We start from the raw sequence: 13,185 nt of genomic DNA on the forward strand, positions 1-13,185 counted from the left end.
GAGCAGTTCTGCTCTGACCTATAAGTTCGATGTGGGTCAGAACAATTTGACCCACTGGGCAATTTGGTTTTACAATAACTTTAGAGTTTTCTGGAAGGGATAGCCCGCATGGCTAGGTATATTTAAAAGTTTTGCTCCAGGTAAATAGATTTACTTTTCCAAAATTAATGTGTATTTTTAGCCTCAAAATCAAGGGGGGAAAAAACTGAAATGAAATTGAAATATAGCATGGCACCCATGTTGAATGCCTTGGAGAAGTTGGAGAATGGAAAATTGCTGCCCTGTGTCGTAGGAGTCAAGATACCAAGGATCTAGTCTTGCTGCTATGTACGCTTAGGCAAATTCTTGTGCCTCGTTGAGCCCTAGTTCAGACGAGGGGCCTTGCAATGACATAATTTATAGCTTATGAGATTCATGCTTTCAGTTAATATTTAATGAGCTGGTGCCTTATTTTGGTCATTGTCAAATAATAAACAGTTAAAATCTGAGCCCTCAGAGTTTACACTGGTCACCATTCTGACACCAAGTGGCCCTCGAAGAGAGTAGAAACTGTACATCTGAGACCATAAGTCCTCACAGGAGCAGACAGCCTGGTCTTTCTCCCGAGGAGCAGATCCTGCCATTGTGGTTAGCAGCCCAATGTATAACCGACTCCTCCACCAAATCCAGACTCACTGCCCCCAGTTGACTATCACTGCCATCGAGCCAATTATGACTCGGGGACCTTACAGGGTCCCCAGAGGCCCTTAGACTCTACTAAGAAAGAAGGATGAAGCTTTCTCCTCCTATAAAGATGTATAGTCTTTGGAAATCCAAAGGAGCAGTTCTACTCTGTCCTATGGGGTTGCTATGAGTCGGAATGGATTCAATGGCAGTGAGTTGAGGAGTAGAACAAGGAGTCATTGAGTGGTACAACAGTTAACAGGCTCAGCTGTTAACCAAAAGAGGTTGGAGGTTCAAGTACACCCAGTGGTGCCTCAGAAGAAAAACATATGGCTCTACTTCTGAAAAATCAGCTACTAAAAATTCTACTCTGACGTACATGAGGTACGGGGTCCAGTGGGGTCCCTTGGGTGACAATTGGTTTTTATCAATCACCAATTGTGAGGATGGCCCAGGCCGGGCAATGTTAAGGTCACTGTGAGTGGGAACTGACTCAAAGGCACCTAACAGCCACATAGTCGACTTCAAAGTGGGTGGTTGGATACAAGTCATGCACTGTGTGGCACAGAGGTAGATTGTAGGTAGTGTGGTGTTACATGGTGTGTAGGGATCACCAAGGGACTGAGTACAGATGAAATTGGCCGAGGACTGAGCCCTAGGACCCTTGGGTCTCTAAAAGGCAGGAAAGTGTCAAATGTTGCTAATCAGCTAGGCAAAAAAAAACAAAAAAACTGAGAAGTGATTGTATTGATCTTTGAGTCTTAACAACAATGAATCCTTTAATGACCTTGGTGGTCCTTGGTTGAGCTTTGTAAGATTTTCATATTATACTCCCTATCAATTGGGGGGCAAATTATAGTTGTCTAATTGATGGAGTAAGAGAACAACAGTCTGAAGACAGAAAGACTGTATTTTAAAACCCTGTTAAACCAACTCCAAGCTCACTACCATCCAATCGTTGCCAGCTCAAATTGACCCTGAAGACAGGACAGAATCGCCCCTGTGGGTTTCTGAAACGGTTAACTCTAACAGGAATAGAAGGCCTCATAGTTCTCCCTTGGAGAGGCTGATGGTTTCCAAACGCTGATCTTGTGGTTAGCAGTCCAACATGCAACCACTGTGCCACCGGGGAACCTGGTTAAAGCAGCGTACTGCCAAATAGTAAAGTGTCTCTGTTTATTGTCTCCTCCCGGTTTATTTGAACATAAGGGATTTTTTCTCACTCTTGTATCTTTTGGGGTCCTTGGGACAAGTGGCTTCTATGTCAAACAATGAAATAGTGTCCTTCTTACTAACGGACATTTGTAATTTTTTAAAAGTGAAGCAATAATTTAAGGAAAAATACCAATAATTGTGGAGGTGGTACACGAAATATATGGAAGAAATGGCCTGAGGCTGCAGTGCCAGTTTTGAAGGCGGTGCCTGAATGATCGAAGTTTGGTGACATTGAGCACAAGATCAGCCTTTTATCCGTCATTTTCTGCCCTCCACCCCCCACCATGTTGCTAGATGGGAAACCTCCTTTTGGAGTACCCGCCTGGAGAGTCTGGACACAGCAGGTGCTCAATATCAATCAGGTGGATCAGCATCTGGTTTTGCAGGCCTGAAGGGAAAAGGAGCGCCTTCATGTAGTTGTGGCCTAGATCTGAGACCCTGGAGCCCTTTCTCACCAGAGCATGCTGCTTGTCAGGGGGCGAACATACTATCGATGCTTTGACCTTAACAAATGCTGGCGACTCTAGGGTCATTGGCTCATGTTCTTTAAGACTTCATCCCCTTTCACCTCCAAACAAAGTTTGTAATGGTTTTGGGCCCCCAGGACCTCACATATAGGAGGAGTTCTGGTGGCACAGCAGTCACGTGTTGGGCTGCTAACTGCAAAGTCAGCAGTTCGAAATCACCGGCGGTTTGGCAGGAGAAAGGACTTTCAACTCCTGTAAAGAGTCAGTCTCCGAAACTCACAGGGGCAATTCTACCCTGTCCTCGAGGATTGCTATGAGTCAGCGTTGACGCCTTTGGTTGTTACTTGGCCCTCACGTGGATACTCAAACCAAGCTCACTGCCAGTCAGTGATTCCAACTCAGAAGGTAAATCTCCCGTGTCATATTCCTCCTGACACTAGTCTCCGTAGAAATCTGTCGATTCAGATTTCCTGTTTTTTAAAAAGTAAATAAGATACATACCCAGAGTACAGAGACTCCAATATTATTGCAGGAAAAGCCTCCAGGGTTGGTTTAAGATGACTTTAGACACTGCCTTTTGGAAAAGAAAATAGCAGTTAATGGTTTTATTTAAATCCTTGAAGAACAGTAAAACCATTCTCTAGGGTCCAGGGTCACGAGCATTAGTGCTTTAGCACCATAAGCTCTTGAGGCTTTGATACCATCAGGGGCAGCCATCTCTTTGTTTACCAGGCGTCCACAGATCTGCACACCCATTGGGAAAGGGCAGTCATTTGAACCTCTGTGTCCTCTCCACAGGTCAACCGTGGGCGCTCTGCTGGCAGCTGAGGTACCTGTTCCAGTCTCTCTCAACTAAATGGTCCCCTTGGCTCTGGTCTCTTTGCTTCTCCCCTTCTGTCCCTTCCCTTCTTCTGGCCAGGAAACAATCTGAAAACAAATCTGATGATGCCGAGTCAATTCTGACTCATGGCGGCCCCATGGGTCACCACGCAGACTGCCGCGCAGGGTGTTCTTGGCTGCAAGCACCAGGGCCTCCTCCTGCAGCACACACGGGCTGCCATCTTCCCAGAGCCAGACCGCCAGGCCCTCCTCCTGCAGCACACGCGGGCTGCCATCTTCCCAGAGCCAGACCGCCAGGCCCTCCTCCTGCAGCACACGCGGGCTGCCATCTTCCCAGAGCCAGACCGCCAGGCCCTCCTCCTGCAGCACACGCGGGCTGCCATCTTCCCAGAGCCAGACCGCCAGGCCCTCCTCCTGCAGCACACGCCGTGGGTGGCCTCCAACTCTTGGAGTCACCTAGGGACTTTTCTAAAACTGCGCAGTCACAGACAGTGCCTGCACACACCGTGAAACCGTGGATGCAATTTTGCTTTTCCACGGTCATAACAAATGGTGATGGATGGAAATAGGCACTGCAGCCAGCCAGTGCCAGGGGATGAGGAGCCTCTAAAGCCGCTCCGGCTTTGTGTAGGGTGGTCCTAACAGTGGGGAAGAAGGTGGGGGTAGCTGCCACTAAGACTGCCCTGCCCCACATACGCCCTCTCCCTTTGTTCTTCAAGCTGGGGTGGAAGTTCTATGATGCAGATGACTACCACCCTGAGGAAAACCGGATGAAGATGGGCAGAGGGATCCCACTGAATGACCAGGTAACTGTCACTGTCACTTCCATCTGGGTTACACCTCTGCACAGAACTCCTGAATCAAGAGGGGACCACAAGCAAGTGCTCCCAGAGGCGAGTACACAGTAGGTCCTACACGTAGTAGCTTAGCTCCAGCCCTAAAATTCCCTCTGAACTCAATACCAGGAGCAAGGTCCCCAGCTGCCTAGTTGGCTGGATTTTACTCTGCAGAAGGTAATCTCTGTGAGGGCAGAGGCTCCCCTATACTTCGTTATGTGGGAACGTTCATCTCCTCCTGTACCCAGGCTCCTAGACACCCACCATCTGCAGACTCCAGCACCCACCCAAAGACAAGGAATCTTTTTAAAACTCCAGTCTGGCCACACGCCCCCTCCCAGAGACCCTCTGGAGGCTTTTCCCGGGTCTTTGGGTCAAGATCAAACTCCTAACCATGCATAGTCTATCCTCCTCCATAGCCCCCTCAGCTTCTTTAAGCAGCGTGTACCTCCAGATCTCAAGAGCCCCCTAGCTGTTTCTTAGTCTCTCCCACACAGGGCCTCTGTGCCTGCTGTCTCCACCAGCCGGCATGTTCTTCTTCCACAAGTTAACCCCTGCACATCCCTCTAATCTCAGCTCCCACATAATTTCTCCCGGGAAGCCCTCCCTGACCTACCCAAACAGCCTCCTATGTCAACTCTCCTCGCACCATAAACCTATTGCTCGGGTCCTATTGCAGTTTAACATTTTGATGGCATGAGCATGTGATTAATATTTGTTCTGGCAATCAACTTCCAAGAGCTCATTTCTGGTAACCACGGTATCTCCAGGGCCAGGCACACAGGAAACATTAGAAAAGTGTGTTGTAAGTGAGTGAACAAGGCCAAGCCCTGGGCTGTTTCTGCAGTCACAACTGCAAAGCAAGGGTTCCTTTGTCTAACTGGCTGTAACTCATGAGGGCCTGTGAGGTCAGAGTCGAGGGCAGGGTCCAACGACCCAACACTGTTGTTTCCACTGTGAGTGATCTCCCTCCCCCTGAGGTGTGCTTTCCTTCTTTTCCCTCTCCTTTGCTCTGCTCTGCAGGACCCGAGTCCCTAAACCATTGTTAGTTCTCACTCAGGAACACCCGACGTTAGCAACATTTGGCTGCTGTCTTTGAGTTTTCAGTAGTTGAAGCTTTGAATTGTCAAAACTAAGCTTGCGAAATCTGGCTTTAGAAGAGGGAATGAAAGGATTCTACAAGTGAGACAGAGTCGTAATGTGAACATATTCATATACTAAACAGACAATACACATAATGCAGATAGCTTGGCCCCACGGCTAGGCCCGTGTGACCTTTGGCAAACTGCTTAGTCTGTGACTCATATCTTCCTGTGAAGTAGGGATGATAAGAAGGCTATTTCATTGGGCTTGTGGGAGGAAAGACTAACACTGAAAATGGACACAGAAAGTTGCCCGAAGCATGCAACAAACGATCAGTTAACATTATAATTCTTGCTGACAGCAGCTATCTATGTTTCACCTAAACCACTTCTATGGAGTGTGTAAAATGAGACTGTGCAGATGTTATTTTTCCTCCTTGACGTGCGCAAATCAGTGGTAAGTTAAAGAACAAAGTAAAAGCACAAAACTGAAAGATGTTTACATGTCATTTAAATAACCATTCATTCATACCAGGGATCCTTGCTAAGGGAGCAAAATGAAGGCCAGTGGGGGGCTGGAGACTTCTGACAGGAATTGATTGTCCTAGAGGGGAAAAGGCAATCTAGGCTACTGGAAGAAGCAGTGAGTTCTTAAGTATATTCCCAAGAACCTTTATGGTTCGTCAGACCTGAGGGAGGAAAGAGCTGATTGATACACTTGCCAGCACAAGAGCACGGCCATTTAAGATGAAGGCGTGTGTCTAAGCTGGGCCAGCACCAACACACCTCCAGGTTGCTCTTCCTGCCACGGCTCGCAGCCGACACGATGCTGTGAGAAGAGGCACATGTGGGTCAAGTGCAGTGTTTCTGAAGCAGACACACGTTCATGCTGTCTTGGAGAAGAGTATCGGGAGGATTGGAGGAGGGCACTTTGCTCAGATGGCCTGGGGTCTGTCCCAGGAGAACCTGAATTAAACATATAAAGGTAACAAAGCCTTCTAAGTGCGAGTGAATCCAAACGAAATGTCAACCCCAGTTCTTCAGTCGAACCAGCCACATTAACACATAGGCTAACGGGCACCCTACTGGACAGCACACAGAGGATTTCCTGCCACAGTCTCACAGGCCCCGCCGGTCTAGATGACGTGCCAGGCAGGCTGTGGTAAGCATCAATTAGCATGGTGCTAACAGGAAGCGGGCCTCCCTGTGTGCCAGGTCCACGCTGTCCTAACTGAGCTCGGGTCCCACCTTTCAGTACTTGAGAGCCCCCCATTTGCACAACCCAGGGACTCCTAAAAGGACCCACTAAAACAATTTTTTAAAAGCCCGGGCTTAAAGTAAAAGTCGATTTCCTGGTACACAAGATAGAAAATTCACTACCCAAACATGTTTTCTGGTACTTTTCATTTGTACTGTTTTTGTTAGGAAATAAGGATGCTGGACAATACAGTCCACGTTCAGCTTCACGTTGTGCTGCACAGTTCAGTACACTTAGCTAATGAGCCTGCTGTGCTTGATCTTTGTTGCCCTCCTTTCTCACTCCCTCTATTAATCTAGAAAATACTATATTGCAGAGGTCATTCTAAGTTGCATAAATGCAGCCCCTCCAACCTCGTTCTCCACATAGACCTCTCCAGAACACCTAGATTTTGAATGTGAAGTCCCAGAAAACCCTAGTAATGAGCATTAATCATCTCTACTCTTCTCCAAGAGAATATAAAGGCTCCCCATATATCTTCACTTCATTAACCAAGTCCCTGTGGTCTGCAGATCTGAGTGGTAAGCCTCATTATCTGGTTATTTTTAAAATTTATTATTAATTGATATTTAATACATATCATTCTGCAGTTCAATCACATCGAGCAGAATTGTACAATTGATACCGCAGTTTCCAAAGTCTTTTTCTACATGGACTCCTTGACGTTGTTTCCCCTCTTTCCCCCCCACCCCCCTTCCGACTGTACCCCCTACCGCCCTATAACACAACTTCAAGAGGGTAACACCACCACCCCACCACCACCAATGACAAAACACCTCTGAGATATGCCCTAATATGAACAAACACAAATACAGAAAATGTCGGAAACCAGATCAGGTCCAGCATGCATCCTAGGGAGATCTGCTGACAAAGTTTTAACTGTTCAAGTCAAATGTCTGCCTTTGATCTTCTTGTTTTTTGTTTATAAATAACCACACTTGTTCCACCAGATGGGCCCAGACAAGTGTTAACATAAACATATGTTCCACTCATTGAATTCTCATTGTAATAAGTGTGTAGGTATTATAGTGGCTGTTGTAATTTGAGTCATGATTTGTTTCAATTATGTAGCTGCTATCATCTAGGATACAATTTCAATCCAACATTACCACTCATACCTTAAAAAAAATTTTGGGATGTTCAACATGAAAAAAATAGTATTATTTATAATGATCCTCTGTCTTCTAAGTAGGTGAGTCCTGGTTACCAAAGGGTGTGTTGATAGCTGAGCACAAAGCCACGTATGTCCTCAGGAAATGGCTTTCACTTGCTGCACTAAAGTTCAAACCCACAGATTAACCAGAAAACCAATGCCAAAAGCAAAATGAAAAATCCCTATGCAGGTACCAGTAGCAGCGTGGCAAATTTCAACTAAATCTAAATACTCTTCCAAGTTTTCAAACTGCATAAAAGCTAGGTTAGCTGGCTGCTGGGGAATTTGTTGCTCATGTAGGGATGGGAGACGAGGCTGAAATAATAGGAATGAAAAATAATAAGCTAAGCGTTCAACTCAAGGAGGGAAAAGAACACTGGTGGGGGGTCGGGGGAGAGTATAGGAAATAATACAAATGAGAGCCCAAATACTAGCATAGAAAACAAAATAACTGGCCACGCCCCCCTCCTGTGCACCCAACGCACCAGATCCGGGTTCCCGACCAGGATGGCGGGCGTGGGCGGGCGGTTCCTTCGGGGCCCTCACCCACCCCCCAGCCACCCACCCCCAGGTTTAGCTTCGACCTACAAGGGCCGCGGCCATTGCAACCTCTGGTCCAGCATCCACTCAGTCGCCTCCAAGCTCCCTGCGGGGAAGAGCGCCCTGCTGCTGCTGGGTGAAGATGGAGCTGGAAAAACAAGCTCAGAAACATTCGGGGAATCGAGGAGTACAAGGCAGACAGAGGATTGCAGTATTTGCATCGAAATGTACACGATGGAGACAGGGATGATCAGAAGATGCAATGTGTGCATCTTAGACGGAGATCTGTATCGCAAAGGCCTCAAATTTTCGCTGGAAGCCATTCCTCTGCTGGACACTTGTGATGCTGGTTGTTGAGATGTCAAAGCCTTGGACTGCTTTGGATTCTTTCCAGAAATGGGCAAGTGTTGTTAGAGGGCATATTGACAAATTGAAAATTCCTCCTGAAGAAATGGAACAAAAGTTGATTAGAGACTTCCAAGACTACGTAGAGCCAGGAGAAGATTGCCCGGCTTCTCCTCAGAGAAGGAATACTGCGTCACAGGGGGACAAAGATGACAGTGTGCTGTTACCTCTGGGTGCGGATACGCTTACACATAACTTGGGCCTTCCCGTACTCGTAGTTTGCACAAAGAGTGATGCCATAAGTGTATTGGAGAAAGAACATGACTACAGAGGTGAGCATTTTGATTTTATTCAGTCACATATCCAGAAGTTTTGCTTACAGTATGGTGCAGCACTTATTTACACTTCAGTAAAAGAAAACAAAAATATAGATTTACTATATAAATATATCGTTCAGAAACTCTATGGATTTCCGTATAAGATTACGGCTGTTGTTGTGGGAAAAGATGTAGTATTTATTCTAGCAGGTTGGGATAATGATAAAAAAGAGGAATATTACATGAAAATTTTCAGACATTGAAAGCAGAAGATAATTTTGAAGACATCAGAATTAAGCCACCTGTCCAAAAGTTTGTGCATGAAAAATCATAACTGAAGATGACCAAGTGTTTCTTATGAAGCTACAGTCCCTTTTAGCAAAACCACCACCAACTGCAGCTGCAAGACCTGTGGATGCCTCGCCGAGTCCCAGGAGGCTCCCCTCGAACACCTAATCCATCTGTGTCACCCAATGTTGCCAGCGTGTGACCTGTCCCTGCTGGCTCAAAACATTGATCCAGACATGAAAGCTGGAGCCACAAGTGAAGGTACCCTGGCAAATTTCCTCAATAGTTTGCGGAGTCAGAAAACCAGCTCCCCAGAGGCCCAGGTGGTGGTGGCCCTGGAAGCGGGGCTGCAAGTGGAAGCAGTGGTTTATCACCGTCCACCAAAACATCAGATCAGAAGCCTGTCCTATCAGCTGTTCACGCAGAATTAGGCAGAATTGCACGGAAACCAGTTACTGGTTCTCCTACAACACCTACATCCCCTCCAGAAGGAGAAGCTTCTTGAAGATACCAAATAAAGCCATTTATTCAATTTCCTGGGATAATGTAAACTTGCCTCTGCCTTTTCCTTCAAAAGTGGAAGTAGGGAGTTGGAGTGCTTTTTCAGATGGACTAAATTCATGTCTGTTTTTGTTTGTTTGTTTTGAGGTTACCCATTTTTATAAAAGGGAACCATGCAAGAGGACAGTCATTCTACATGATGTAGGATTGCTATTTGCATTGCCATTTTGCATAACAAAGAATTTTGAAAAATTGAAAAATTTTAGAACTGAAACACAACCGGGGTGATCATATCGTAATGGCTATTTAAAAGATACAGGAAGGTTTAGAGAAGGGTAGAAAATAATATGAAATTTGTGTATTTGACTTAGTTGGAAGTCCAAACTTATTTTAATTAAAACTTTAAAAATTTTAAATTCTGTATTTTACTGGGGGGAAAAGATAATGATCAGTTGTCATATTTGTGCACACCAACATAAATGAATGCAATTAAAATGTCCAGCCACATGAGCAAAATACCGAGAAAGGTGATTAGACAGTCATTATCTCAATCCATGATCCTACAAGTTATTATCAAAACATGACTTGGAAATATTGGCCAAGATTTCTTTCCTTCTTTTTTTTTTTTCTTTTTTAACATTTTATTAGGGGCTCATACAACTGTTATCCCAATCCATACACACATCAATTGTGTAAAGCGCATTTGTACATCGTTTCTCAAAACATTTTCTCTCCATTTAAACCCCCGACATTAGGTCCTCATTTTTCCCCTCCCTCCCCCCTCCCGCATGTGCCCTTGATAGTTTATAAATGGGTATTTTGTCATATCTTGCCCTGTCCGACGTCTCCCTTCATCCACTTTTCGGTTGTCTGTCCCCAAGGGAGGAGGTCACACACAGTTCCATGTAATCGGTTCCCTCTTTCCTACCCATTCTCCCTTTACCCTCCCTGTTTTGCCACTCACACCACTGGTCCTATAGGGCTCATCCGTCCTGGATTCCCTTTATTTTCAGTTCCTATCTGTACCAGTGTACATCCTCTGGTCTAGCCAGTCTTGCAAGTTAGAATTCGAGTCATGGTAGTGGGAGCGGGGAGGAAACCTTTAGGAACTAGAGGAAAGTTGTATTTTTCATCATTGTTACATCGCACCCTGACTGGCTCATCTCCTCCCCGGGACCCCTCTGCAAGGGGATCTCCAGTGGCCTACTAATGGGCTTTGGATCTCCACTCCGCACTCCCCCCATCATTCACTATGGTAAGATTTTTTGTTCTGATGATGCCTTACACCTGATCCCTTTGACACCTCGTGGTTGCATAGGCTGGGGGGCTTCTTCCATGTGGGTTTTGTTGCTTCTGAGCTTGATGGCCGCTTGATTACCTTCAAGCCTTTAAGACCCCAGACGCTATACTTTTTGATAGCCGGGCACCATCAGCTTTCTTCGCCACATTTGCTTATGCACCCATTTGTCTTCAGTGATCCGTTCGACACCCCGTGATCACACAGGTTGATATGTTGTTCCATGTGGGCTTTGTTGCTTCTGAGCTAGATGGCCGCTTGTTTACCTTCAAGCTTTTAAGACCCCAGATGCTTTATCTTTTGCTAGCCGGGCACCATCAGCTTTCTTCACCACATTTGCTTATTCACCCGCTTTGTCTTCAGCGGTTGTGTCGGGAAGGTGAGCATCATAGAATGCCAATTTACTAGAAGAAAGTATTCTTGTGTTGAGGGAGTACTTGAGTGGAGGCCCAATGTCCTTCCGCTACCTTAATACTAAACCTATAAATGTAGGCTCATAGATCTATTTCCCCATCCTCATATATTTGTATATGTACATGTCTTTATCTAGAGCTCTATAAATACCCTTTGCCTCCCAGCTCTTTCCTCTATTTCCCTTGATTCTCCTCCTGTCCCACTATCATGCTCAGTACCCACCAGGATTTCAGCACTTCCTCTTTGTTACATTCTCCTTGATCCTGCCCTACCAGGTCTCCCACACCCACCTCCCCACCAAGATTTGTTTCTTTAAGAAGAAAGCACACTGTCTAAAAGGGTAAAAGAAAAATGCAGATGTTATTGAGATGTAAAGATAACAGTCTTTGGATTTGTCTATACACATACACACATATGGCTCTGCCTTAATAAACCCTTTTTTTGTTTGGACTTTCAACTATAATCAGTTAATAAAGTATTTATTCTCTGCAAAAACAATAACTAGGTAGATGCTGAACAAGACTAAATGTTTGAGAAATATAAAAACCCACACATTTCTAATGATACCAATTAAAGGGAGAAAGAAGAAAGCAGAATGAAGATTAAGAATGAAGAGTGAAGGCTGTGAAGGTTCTGGTGCCAATCAATTTGAACAGGGCCATCTCATAGAAACATATAGGCTAGGGTGAGAAAACAGGCTTGGGTGCCAGCAATCTAGTGGCAGAGATTTTGCTCAGGGACAGAGTGCTTTTTTTCTTTCAAATGAAGAGGTCTGCTTGAGATCAGTTTAATTTGAAGTAATGATACAAGTGATTAAAAGTACAGAGTGAATCCTGCATCTGTAATCAATATTAGAGGTTCTGGAGCTCCCGGGGAAGCTGGGCTGAATTCACTCGTGTTCTATCTGATCCCCTGGTGCCCTGCAAGTTCCTGTGCTGTTGTTAGGTATCAGAGTCCGTTATGACCCACAGCAACCTCATCCACAACTAAACACGGCCCAGTCAGTCCTGCACCATCCTCAGTGTTCCTACGCTTGAGCTCATTGCTGCAGCCACTGTGTCAACCCATCTCTTTGAAGGCCTTCCTCTTTTTCGTCACCCCTCCTTTTTTCGCCACATGATGTCTTTCTCCAGGGACTGGTCTCTCCTGACTGCATGTCCAAAATTAGAAAGACAAAGCATTGCCATCCTTGCCTCTGGCCCTACTTCTTCCAAGACAGATCAGTTTATCCTTTTAGCAGTCAATGGTCCTTTCAATATTTTTCTCCATTATTCAAATGTATCAATAATTCTTTGGTCTTCCTTATTCAATGTCCAGCTGTATTCCTACAAATTCCAACTATCCATACAATTTCCTGTATCCATAGTTAAATAAGTCGGTGGTGTAGGGATTATATAATGTGTGTGTTGGGGTGGTGGTAAGTATTTATGTGTTAGTCTTTTCCTGCCATCTTAAAAATCAATGACCAAAACTGATGAAAAAAATAGAAAACCTGAACAAAACATAGCATTCATGATTCAGATGATTAAAATGAAGCTCAAAACTAATAGGAAGTATATAACAGTGGCCATTGCAACATTATTCACAGTAACTAAAAGGTGAGGAAAATCCCATGTTCATCAACAAATGAATGGATAAACAAAATGTGATATACCCATACAATGGAAAATCATTTATCATAAAGAAAAATGAAGTGATGATACATGCTACAACATGAATAACCTTGAAATCATTACACTAAAATAAGTCAGACACAAAAAGACAAATATTGTATGATCTCATGTTTATGAACTATCTGGAATAGGTAAATGCATAAATATCAAAGCTTACCATAGTGAATGATGGGGGCAGTGTGGAGTGGAGATCCAAAGCCCATCAGTAGGCCACTGGAGATCCCCTTGCAGAGGGGTCTCGGGGAGAAGGTGAGCCAGTCAGGGTGCGATGTAACAATGATGAGAAATACAACTTT

General features: G+C 45.1%; 1 pseudogene; it reads left to right on the top strand.

Moving 5' to 3' along the window:
• The first annotated feature begins 8,021 nt into the window (after positions 1-8,021).
• On the top strand, positions 8,022-10,161 carry LOC101650095 (annotated as a pseudogene).
• The last annotated feature ends 3,024 nt before the right edge of the window (positions 10,162-13,185 follow it).

This window comes from Echinops telfairi, unplaced genomic scaffold, assembly GCF_000313985.2.
Source record: "Echinops telfairi isolate 266 unplaced genomic scaffold, ASM31398v2 ScPeMD7_7429;HRSCAF=8467, whole genome shotgun sequence".
Classification (NCBI taxonomy): Eukaryota; Metazoa; Chordata; class Mammalia; order Afrosoricida; family Tenrecidae; genus Echinops; species Echinops telfairi.